Raw genomic sequence first — 12,617 nt, 5'->3', positions numbered from 1 at the left:
GATCATATGAACTTTGTGAGCTTCAACAACAAGAAGGTAGTTGCTGGAGCCAGGTTATAGTTGCATGCTTCTTTATATGTAGTCTCACAGTTTGATGTACACTAACACTTCCTATGTTTGTTGTTGGACTAGCACCTAGGTGCGAGAGGAAACAAACATCAGGGATAATGCTCGATAGGTTAACTAAATCTAGAGGAGAAAGAATGGAGATCCATTTTGAGGCAGGTTTAAAAAGGCCACGTGATGCTACAGAGTCAGCCAAGTTAGTATCAGAGGCAGCGGTTGCTGTTAGGTGTCATGTACATATCCTCCCAACATGGATTCAGTACAAGAATGACAAAGACGAAACCCAGTTCAACACCTTCCTCGACCATTTATCTGTAAGTATGGTTATGTATGGAAACTAGTAATATCGTCTTGCTCTGTCCAGTACTTTCTAGGTTGCTGATAATGTGACTCCCATAATTTTCAACAGATGAGGTTCAAGTTGGATAGCCAAGATGATGCAACCAGACAAGGTTGCACCCATGTTTTCAAGTCTGCTCTGTGACAGTATCGGATAAGTTGAGGAAAACTCACTTTGAAGGCAAGGCTAACAGTGAACTTGCCCAAACATCTCCAGTGGAAAATATATCGGATGAAGACTAGAGAGGCCTTGTTAAACACTGGTCCGATCCGAAGTATCAGGTACATTATATATATGTGATCAGATCACATGTTGAAATCCTATTTATGCATGTGCCACACAAATCTATCTTCTTGTAGGTGAACTATTCAAAGAACAAGGCCAACCGTACGAGAGTGAAATTCCAGCAGACGACAGGATCTCGTTGCTATATTGCACATTGCGAGGCTCTTGTAATTAGCTGTTGTTTCAATCTTTTCGCTGTACCATATTATCAGATCTATATTGACTTGTTCCAAATGCAGAGGAAAACCCGCAAGGACCAAAAAGTACCTGAACCAAATGCTGTGGAAATCTTCAAGGACTGTCACACCAGCAAGACGAAGGGCATGACTACACCAGTCAAAGCTGTTATTGTAAGTCCTTAATCCTCATGCCTTTTAACTACTACTTACTCTGACTCGTGCCTTGAACTGCATGGTTTGCAGCCAATGTCTATTACTCTTTTCAATTTTATACACAATTGTCTTAGCGTATCATTGCACCTTACAAGGTTTAAAAGAGAGGAGTGATGTTCCTTTGATCTTGACCTGTAATCTAGTTCCGTGCTGGACTTTCCCACACAACATTACAATTGCCTGTTTGTCTATTCTTAGTTATTTTATGATATGAATGATGTCATATTATGCTTATCGTATTATAAACTTTGTGTCTTTATCCTTAGTTGTCAATACAATGTGAAGAAATAGACAATACATTAGCCATGGTACATGGTCATATGTTTGGAACCTGGTTTTATTATGTACTTTGCAGTAAAATCCAACTAATATTTTACATGGGTTCACCAGAATAAGTTCTGTATATAGACCAAAGCTATTTTGTTTGGTTTTGCTGCCTCCTAAATATCTTCTGTTCTGGTACTAATGTAAAAACTCAACTTTTCAGCAAGCTATGGAAAAAATGGTGGAACTGCCACCTTCTGAAGGTGCCAAGACAACTATAACCGCAATGTCAGCTGTTGCTGCAGTGGGTCAGTACCTATCCACTCACAGTGCCAAAAGCACGTTCCTGCGTAATACTGGATTATTAAGGCAATCTCGTCCAAACTGCCTCATAATCAAGATACGCAAGCTCAAAACAATGTTATATCTGCGCTCCAGACACAAGTCCGTTCCCTAACAGAGACCCTTTGTGAATCAAGGACAAACATTGTTCAATGTCATCAAGATATGCATGGTTTTGAAACCATACTATCAGACATTTGCTATGTTGTTCAGGAGCCTAGGAGAAATGAAGTTGAAGGTTATGGTGCTCTATCGGACAATACAGCATGAAAACATAACCGTTAGGTCAAATGAACTGAGCTTCTGAACTTCTGGTGGTGCATTTATCTGCCAGACTGTTAACTTTTATGCCAACCTTCCTTTTGTTTTATAGTTGTAATTTGTTTTGTTGCGATACAATTTTTTTCTTAACGTGCAGCCATCGGCTGAAGAAAACAGCAAGCCATTTTTGTATAGTGTAGGGTGTTCCCTATTTTTGCAATGGTGGCGATCTTTGATGCCCAGTGGATGTAATCTGTGCAATCGCCTTAATAGCCTAGCGATAGTTTCGGGCTTATTTATTTCCTAGTCTTTGTTTTCCCTGGTTTGCTAGTAGCCGCAACAACCATGGGCCATATATGGACCGTGGTAACCATGACCATGCTACGGGACGTAGGATCCATGGGCCTCCTATGGGCCGTCTTTAAATGGGCCTCCAACACGGCCGTAGAATCGGTGAGCCTCAGGCCATCGGATAAATGGGTCTACATGGGCCGTAAACGGGCGTAATTGGTATCGGCCCAGCACGGTAACGGGCCGGAGGACAGCAAAGGCTTAATTCTGTCACAGGCATAACGGGTCGTTAATGGGACAAAATATAGGACGGGCTGGAAACGGTGCAACGGGTTAACAAGCCAGGAATGGGCCGACTCTTGCCACAGGCCAAATTTGGCCCATTAGGGGAACAGGCCAGTAACGGGCCGGAAGTAATCAAGGGCCGGAAAGGAGCCCAAGAACGTATGGGCCGTCAGTAGGCCGAAAGCTAACACGGGCTGGAAACGGCCCATGTGAATCATGGGCCGTTAATGGGTACAAAGAAATTTACTGTTCATTTTGGGCTAGAGTCACCGTGGGCCTTTAAAGGACCTAAAGATACGAAGGCCTCAGATGGGCCGAAAGGTGTCATGGGCCATACATGGGCCGAAAGTGAAACGGGATGGTGTTATATTCGACGGCCCACATGACGTTGTTGGGCCGATTTCGGGTAGGCCCTAACGGGCCATGAGTTACCGGGTCGTAAAATGGGCTATTTGCGAAGAGACCGTTAACAGGCTTTACATGGGCCAGCCCGCTAACTTTTGACCAAGTCAAACGGGCCGGCCTTTGTAAGCTAAGTGGGACGGTGGTGGGCCGTCGCACGTGTCGACATATCATAGGTGCCTATCTGACCCACTGACGAGCTAACACATGTTTCCTACGGCCAATCAGAATTTTACACGTGGAAATTTCCCATTGGTCCGGGCTGTTAACGGGTTATCGGATCCAAAACCGGACCCGATAGCTTAACGGCGACCCGTTATGGTGGATGCCACGTGTCGGTCACCCTTGACGAAAGCACTTCTGTGGCACAGGATTTATCGTCATGGAAGTGGACACTTCCGTGATGATAATTATGGTAATGTCATGGAACACTTCTACGACAGCACAGGTATGACTATCTTCATTCTGTCATAAAATCGTCATGGATGTACATGCATGACAGAAAACATGACCTACTGTGGCAAACACGTATCATCACGGAAGTGTCTTTTTTTTGTAGTGGAAGCACTAGAGCAATTCCATAGCTCATAAAGATTTAAGTGAAGCATAAAGAGCAATTCTAACAAGTCATAGCATAATTTTGGCTCTCTCAAATAGGCGTGTCCAGCAAGGATTCTTGACTAAAAATAAAAAGCAAAACAAGCAAAGACTCATATCATACAAGACGCTCCAAGCAAAACTCATGATATGTGAGGAATAAAAATATAGCTCCAAGTAAAATACCGATGGTCGTTAGAAGAAAGAGGGGATGCCACTCGGGCATCCCCAAGCTTAGTTGCTTGCTTCTCTTTAAATAATAGCTTGGGATGCCATGGGAATCCCCAAGCTTAGGCTCTTCTTACTCCTTGTTCCTTCATCCATCGTAATATGACCCAAAACTTGAAAACTTCAATCACACAAAACTCAACAAAACCTTCGTGAGATCCATTAGTATAAGAAAGCAAATCACTACTATAAGTATTTTTGCATACCCATTCATATTTTAGTTTTGCATTATATCTACTGTATTCCAACTTTGCTATGGCTCAAACCCCTCAAAAGAGTCCATAGATCAATCAAAATAAGCACACAACGCAAAGAAAACAGAATCTGTCAAAAAACAGAACAGTCTGTAGCAATCTGAATATTTCAAATACTTCCTAAACTACAAAAATTCTGAAAAATAAGGACAACATGAGAAATTTGTATATTAATCTTCTTCAAAACGAATCACTATTTTATCGCGCTTCTGTTAAAAATGAGAATTATTTTCATGAGCGCAAAAGTTTCTGTTTTTTCAGGAAGATCAAATCAACCATCACCCAACATGATCCCAAAGGCTTTGCTTGGCACAAACACTAATTAAAACATAAAACACAATCATAACAGTAGCACACTCAAGAACAGAAAGAAAAAGAAAAAAATATATTTATTCATTGGGTTGCCTCCCAACAAGCGCTATCGTTTTACGCCCCTAACTAGGCATAATGCAAAGGATCTAAGTGTTGTCATCTTTATTTTTATTTTCCTTAGAGGTGTCCTTGTCAGGAGGTTTTGCAAAAACAACATAGAACACCTTATCCATACATACTTTAGCACTATCAAGTTGCTTATCATCACATCCTTTTTGATTTTCGGTAACAATCCAAGAATAGTGTTGATTAACATCATTGAAAACTTGTTGGATTATATCTAAAACATGGACTTCTTTTTTAAGATTCTCATCAAAGATTTGATTATCCCCAAGAAAATGTCTTAGCACATAATCACTATTACAAATAATTTCATCTATCACCAGTTTTTCACGATCCATACCATAGAAATCAAAAATTCCCCTTGCTTCCCGTACTATGTAATCAAATTCATTCATAAGAACAAGGGTGGTCAAATTTTTAGCCCTGGGATTCTTTATAACGGGTAACTCAAAAAACAATCTTTGCAAGGTAGGGTGCGTACGGATAAATTTATTTTCAAGTTTCAGAACTAGTGATGAAATAGCTTCTGCATAAGATTTAGTCCTCTTAAGTATAGGAACATCATCAAGACTTAAATTTGCAACACAATTGAAAAAATCTTGGATACGTTCTTTTCCTATAACTTTCCCTTGCCCCAAAACAAAAGTTTTAGCATCCAGATTGCCAGATCATCCAATTTGAGGAGTTAGGCCATCATCTGTTTCTGCCATACAAAAGTCACTCATGGTGACAAATCTAACAAACAAAAATCCAATGAGAAACGCGAACGAGAAAGAGGGCAAATAAAACGGCAATTTTTTTGTGAAGTGGGGGAGAGGAAAACGAGAGGCAAATGGCAAATAATGTAAATTGCAAGGAGATGAGATTTTGATTAGGAACCCCGTAGATATTGATGATGTCTCCCCAGCAACGGCACCGGAAATTCCTTTTGATGCGGCTTAAACTACATCGGTATTTCCCCAAAGAGGAAGGGATGATGCAGCACAGCTACGGTTGGTATTTCCCTCAGTGATGAGACCAAGGTTCTCGAACCAGTAGGAGAACCATGCAACACCACGTAAACAGCTCCTGCACACAAAGAATAAATACTTGCAACACGACGTAAGAGAGGGGTTGTCAATCCCTCACGGGTAAAAAGATAGGTAAAATTGTAGTAGATCGGATAAATAGATCTCGCGGGAACGCGAGATAGAATAAATAATAATAAATTGCAGCAAGGTATTTTTGTATTTTTAGATTAATAGATCTAAAAATAAAAGCAAATAAAAATAGATCGCAAAGTAAAACATAATAAAGAAGAGACCCGAGGGTCGTAGATTTCACTGGTGGCTTCTCTCGAGAAAAATAGCATACGACAGGCAAACAAATTACTGTTGGGCAATTGATAGAACTTCAAATAATCATGACGATATCCAGGCAATGATCATTATATAGGCATCACGTCCAAGATTAGTAGACCGACTCCTGCCTGCATCTACTACTATTACTCCACACATTGACCGCTATCCAGCATGCATCTAGTGTATTAAGTTCATGGAGAAACGGAGTAATGCAATAAGAATGATGACATGATGTAGACAAGATCTATTTATGTAGAATAAGACACCATCTTGTTATCCTTAATAGAAACGATACATACGTGTTGATTCCCCTTCTGTCACTGGGATCAAGCACCGTAAGATCGAACCTATCGCAAAGCACCTTTTCCCATGGCGAGAAAAATCGATCTAGTCGGCCTAACTAAACGTAACATCCCAATTTCAACTTGGATGTTATACATAGGTCATCATATGCATATCATATTTTATTCGCATTTTGGTTGTGATCCTAGAAATCCTAAGCAACTCAAGGACCCAAGGAGAGGGTTGGGGATTTCATTCATTTTCATATTTGAATTTTCTCAAATTTGAAAATAGGATCAATTTTGTTTCAATATTTTTATTTCCAATTATTTCCAATATTAAAGTAAAAGAGAGAAGATAATATGACTTCTTCAAAAAGAGAGGAATATTGCAGGACAAATTTTAAAATCAAATATATATTTTGTTTGGATTTTTATTTGCTATTTTATTTGAATTAGAGAAATATGCATTTTTCAAAATTTGCATTTTAGGCCAGAAAAATGTTCACTTTGTTCTAAATATTTTATTTAAACGGCGAAAATTGTTTTTGGCATTTTTAGAATTTTTTTAATATTTTATTAGGTTTTTCTTCGGTGGAGTTTATTTAAAAAACAAATTCCCGGACCGACTGGGCCGAAACCCAGCCGGCCCACTCCCGCGTGGCTCCTTCCTCCCGCCGCCGCTGTGCGTGGCACGGACGCCTAGGAGAGGTCTGAGCCGGACTCCACCCCGCGCCTGCCCCCTCCCCAAGCCGCGCCCCCAGGGCCTTTATAAGGCGCCGGAGCCGCCGCCTCTCCTCCAACCCGCAAGCCGCCGCCTCTCCTCCAACCCGCAAGCCGCCGTCTCCCCTCCACCCCGCCCACCGCCACCGCCGCCTGCTACCGCCGCTGCCGAGCGCCACCGCCACAGCACCCCATACCAGCATTGTCGTCGCCCCGCGTCGCCGCTTGCCGGACTTGCTGGATCTCGCCGCCGCCCGAATCGCCGGTTTCTTTTGTTGAACCGGTAAAACCGCCGAAAGGCCGCCGGTTTTTTTTCGGTTTTCGTTTTAGATCAGTTCTTTATTTTTAGGGTCTATTTAGCGAACGTTCACCCCAACGTCTCTGTTCGCGAACACGTTCGTCCGTTTGTCTCTGTTAGCGAACGCTCATTCGTTAGTGTTTCCTTTTTATTTTATTTTCAGCTAGGGACCTATCCGCGATTATTTTTATCGCAGATTAGCCCATGGTCTTCAAACCCTCGCAACTTTTAACCGTTTGTCCAAATCCAGTGAAACCAATGCCATAATCTTTGTCTCGAACCCCTCTTTCCAGTTAATCAACTTGAACATGGTTTTGACAAATTAAAATTTAGTTTCAAGTAGATTTGATTTAGAACTTCTTTTGATCGTAGTTTGAGTTTCGTAGATCCGATTCAATTGATTCTTTTTGAAAATTGAAGCTTCTTAGTTGAACTTTCAGTTTGGATCTTTTTATTTGAGTTTTACCCTTGCATCTATGCTTTAGTGCTTATGTATGCTATTGTTTGTTTGCGATAGAATTTCCGGAGTGCGAAGCGTGCTACTACGAGTCACTAGGGTTTTCAGATCGTCAGCAAGGCAAGTAACACTTTGATCATACGCTTTTATTACCCAGTTTTTATGCATTAGTTTCAACCCTCAAACATTGCATGAGTAGGATTGATAACATGTGGGTATTGGGAAGTAGTTGTTGAAGGTAGAACCTATTGAACTTTTTATTCAAACCCTGGGAGTTACTTCTATGTTATGCTTATACTGCTATGCTATGCTCGTAGACATGGTTTGGTTTGAGTGATTCATGACAGATGTGAGAGATTATTATGAACTAAGGGTTTATTTAAGGTGGCTACTTTAATACACATCTGAGTGGATTGTTTGTGGGCACCTGGGGAATCCAGTGTTGTCCAAGGAGATCCTTGGGAATCCGTGTGATCATCCTATGGTTCGCCAGCCAGGCTCAAAGGGACCATAAGATTTTTCATGCTAGAAACTTCCGTGTGCAGCCACAAGCCATTATGGGCTCTGGCATAGTTGAGTATGTCGTGTGACCTCTTTCAGTGGTAAACTAGCAGATGTAGGGGATGTAGGTGGTACGGTTTACCCGTCGAAAGAGTTAATCCTTCTGAAAGAATGTGTCTCGGTCATCCGTTTCTCAAACATCATGTAGTGCGAGAAATCCAACAGAGGAGATCGAGTCTTGTGGGGAAAAGTGTGCAAACCTCTGCAGAGTGTACAAACTAATCATGGTTAACCGTGTCCCCGGTTATGGATATCTTGAGTATCTGGTGCTAGAATTATTATGATGATCTCATCGCTTTACTTAATTAATTGGTTGGGTTATTGATTATTTACTTTGTAGTTAAATAAAATATATTCCTTTGCAGTAGGGAAAAATAGGCTTTACGCAAAAAATGATAACCATAGAGCCTCCACCAGCCATATATGCATGGAGTAATAGCTGTTATAATGTTCTTTTGCTCTATAGTGTTATTTTGCCAGCATATTCCATGTGCTGACCCGTTTCGGGCTGCAACGTATTGTGTTGCAGACTTTTTAGACGACGAGTAAGGTACGCTAGGTCGTTGTCGTGCACTCAGCTATGCCGTTGGAGTTGATGGACTCATTCATCTTTGAAGCTTCCGCTATTATCTTATTTAGATGGCATTAATCCATATTATTGTATTAAGTTCTCTTTTGAGACATTCGATGTAATAAGTGTGTGATTGCACTCTGTTATAAATCCTTCGAGTACTGTGTGTGTCAGCATTACCGATCCAGGGATGACACTTATGCACAGAGATTTCACCGTTTGAGGTCGGATAGCTACAAGATGGTATTAGAGCACACGCTGACTGTAGGAAATGACCACTAAGACAAGCCATAAGTCACTCTTCTCTACTCATTTCTGACTCTCCTCCATTTTCCACTCTATAGAGGACGGACCCAAGGAACAAGGTTGCTCAACCGAAAGAAGACACACCATTTGGACCACACTTGAAGGAAGTCACTAGGTACCTGAACATCGAAATACCAAGCTTCACCGGGACCTACACCGCCACTTTACCAGAAGAGGAGCGTTGGATGATTCGAGTTCATGTTCCAGGAAGGACATTCGCACCAGTTACTGAACCCATAGAGTTTTCCTTTGATGCACCAACCTGGAGTCTAGGAAAGAGCATGGCAGCTCACATCGCCATGGGACGCATCGGCGAAGTATACAACAAGGATCTTAAGGACACCATCTACCAGATATGTGGGCGCCGAGATGAGCAATGGGAGATGATCAGCACCAGGAGGGACAAGTCCACTGCATCTTTCATCCAGGAGTTAAACCAGCACATTCGCCGCCAGGAGAACCAAATGTGCGCCAGCATGATAGATCTGAAGAAGATGATGACCATGAACATGGAGCTTGAAGAGGAAGTCAAGTCTACACACGATGGATATGAGGAGGAAATTGTAGTGTTACTGGAGAAGAATGAAGACCTGAAGAAGAAGCTAGGAGTATTCATGGGAGATCCCGCACCTGAGGAGGACATCTGTTCTGAAGACTATATCATCATCGACGACACCGACTCCGGCCCCGACAGTAGTGATGATGATTACAAAGACGAAGCTGGAGCGGATATCATGGAGTCTTCCACCGATCAAAATATCTAGTCGACCACCATATTATCAGTAGTATTCCCCCATGTTATATAGTAGTAGTCCGAGTGTTTTGTAACGGTAGTTAGATCGTTTGTATGCCCTTGTTTGAATTGAGTGGTGTGATATGAATGTGTTTGTCTCATGTGCATATCGGTAGTGATTTTCTCTTTAGACCTCATTCTATTCTAATCTCTCCCCTCTAAACCCATCAGATGCCTCCGAGACGTGACCCCGGATTTGTCTTTCCACCGGAGCTCACTCAGTTGATCCAACAGCAGAATGCCTTGATGGAATTGCTAGTCCAGAACCAAGGCAACAACAACAACCCACCGCGACCACCTCCGGTTGATAACTTAGCCCGTTTTCTGAGGTTGAATCCGCCGGTGTTTTCCAGTAGCACCGAGCCGATAGTTGCTGATGACTGGCTCCGCAGGATTGGATGGGAGTTGACCACCGCAGGTTGCACAGATGCTGAGAAGGTGCGCTTCACCGCACACCAACTGGATGGACCCGCAGCCTCATGGTGGCAGAATTACACAGCCACTATTCCTATAGCCAATGTCACTTGGGATCAGTTTCAGCAAGCTTTCCGTACTACACATGTCTCAACTGGAGCTATGAGCATGAAGAAGCGTGAGTTTTGCAACTTACGCCAAGGAAATCGTACTGTGGGGCAGTATGTGGATGAGTTTAGTAAGTTAGCTCGCTATGCCCCAGATGATGTGGCCACACATGCCGCGAAGCAGGAGAAGTTTATGGAAGGGCTAAATGATGAGATGAGTATGCAGTTGATGGTAGGAACATTTGCTAACTACCGGAGTTGGTAGACAGGGCTCTTATGATTGAAGGAAAGCAACAGCAGATAGAGAGCCGCAAAAGGAAGTATGGACAAGGGAAGTATAATTCTGGAGCTCAACAGAAGCCTCGTTTTATTCCAAACTCGGGAGGACACACCCGCCATAACCATGGAGGCCACACTCACAATGGAGGAAGTTCACATAACCACAGTGGCCCCAATTATGGAAATGGGAATGGAGCAAGCAACAACCAGAACCGTTCCAACCCAGCAACACCCGCTAAGAAGGATCTGAGTCATGTCACCTATTACAAGTGCGGGAAGATTGGGCACTACGCCAATGATTGTTCTGAGTTAAAGAATGGCAATGGAAATGGAAGCTCTGGGCAGAAGCCCAATCCCTTCACCAGAGGTCAGGTGAATCACATCAACATGGAGGAAGTTGAAGATCAGCCTGACGCAGTGATTGGTTAGTTTTTGGTTAAGTCATTTACCGCTCTTGTTCGTTTCGATACTAGTGCATCGCATTCATACATATCAAGGGGATTTGTGGACAAGTTTAGGTTGCCAACCCTAGCCCTTAGGTCACCCATGTTAGTAAGCTCGCCAGGAGCAGAGTATATGGCAGGCGATGGTGTGATCGGTTAGCCTTAACCAATGGTAGCCATGTTTTCCCCTCAGACCTAATAATTTTGGAGTCACAAGGATTGGATATAATACTAGGCATGGATTGGCCATCGAAGTATGGAGGAAACATTGTGTGCTAGTAAGTCGATACTTCTCACCACCCCTGAGGGAAAAATGATAAAGTATGTATGCAGGCATGCGCCAAGGAGAACCCAAGTGAATTCCCTCTCAGGAGTTGTTCAGGAGGAAGTGCCTGTGTGAAGGATTACCCGGATGTATTTCCAGAGGAACTACCAGGCATGCCGCTGGATCGAGACATAGAGTTTTTGATAGAGTTGTTGCCAGGCACCGAACCAATATCAAAGAGGCCATACCGGAGGCCCGCAAATGATCTGGAGGAAATTAAGAAGCAGATTAAGGAGTTATTGGAGAAAGGTTACATTCGACCAAGTTCGTCACCGTGGGGAGCCCCAGTGCTCTTGGTTGAGAAGAAGGATGGATCTTTGAGAATGGTTGTTGATTATCGTGCATTGAATGAAGTAACAATCAAGAACAAGTACCCACTACCGATGATCAACGATTTGTTGGACCAGCTACAAGGAGCTAAAGTATTTTCCAAGATCGATCTTCGATTAGGATACCACCAGCTGAAGATTCGAGAACAGGATATACCTAAGACAGCTTTTACCACAAGGTACGGGCTGTATGAGTACACGGTCATGTCATTTGGATTGACAAATGCCCCTGCCTATTTCATGAGTATGATGAATAAGGTGTTCACGGAGTTCTTGGATAAGTTTTTTGAAGTCTTCATTGATGATATTTTGGTATACTCGAAGAATGAAGAGGAGCACAAGGAGCATTTGCGTTTAGTTCTTGAGAAACTTAGGGAACATCAGTTATATGCCAAGTTCAGCAAATGCGAGTTTTGGTTGAAGGAAGTTGGATTGCTTGGACATGTTATATCAGGAGAAGGTATAGCAGTAGACCCTACCAAGGTTCAGTCAGTCACTGATTGGTTGGCACCTACCTCAGTAGGAGAGATCCGCAGTTTTCTTAGACTCGCGGGATATTACCGGAGATTCATTGAGAATTTTTCCAAAATTGCAAAGCCCATGACGGAGTTATTGAAGAAGGACACCAAGTTTAAGTGGGCCGAAGAATGTGAGGCCATTTTTCAGGAGTTGAAGAAGCGATTAGTTACAGCCCCAATACTAATCCTTCCGGACATACGCAAGGATTTCCAGGTGTACTGCGATGCTTCTCGCCAAGGACTTGGAGGAGTACTTATGCAAGACAGAAGAGTTGTTTCTTATGCCTCACGACAGCTTCGACCTCATGAGTTGAATTATGCCACGCATGATTTGGAGTTAGCAGCCGTAGTACATGCGCTCAAGACCTGGAGACATTTTCTTATTCAAAACCGTTGTGATGTGTACACGGATCATAAGAGTTTGAAGTAC

Source organism: Aegilops tauschii, chromosome 3, assembly GCF_002575655.3.
Source record: "Aegilops tauschii subsp. strangulata cultivar AL8/78 chromosome 3, Aet v6.0, whole genome shotgun sequence".
In the NCBI taxonomy this organism is placed as follows: domain Eukaryota; kingdom Viridiplantae; phylum Streptophyta; class Magnoliopsida; order Poales; family Poaceae; genus Aegilops; species Aegilops tauschii.
This window is presented reverse-complemented; position numbering follows the sequence as displayed.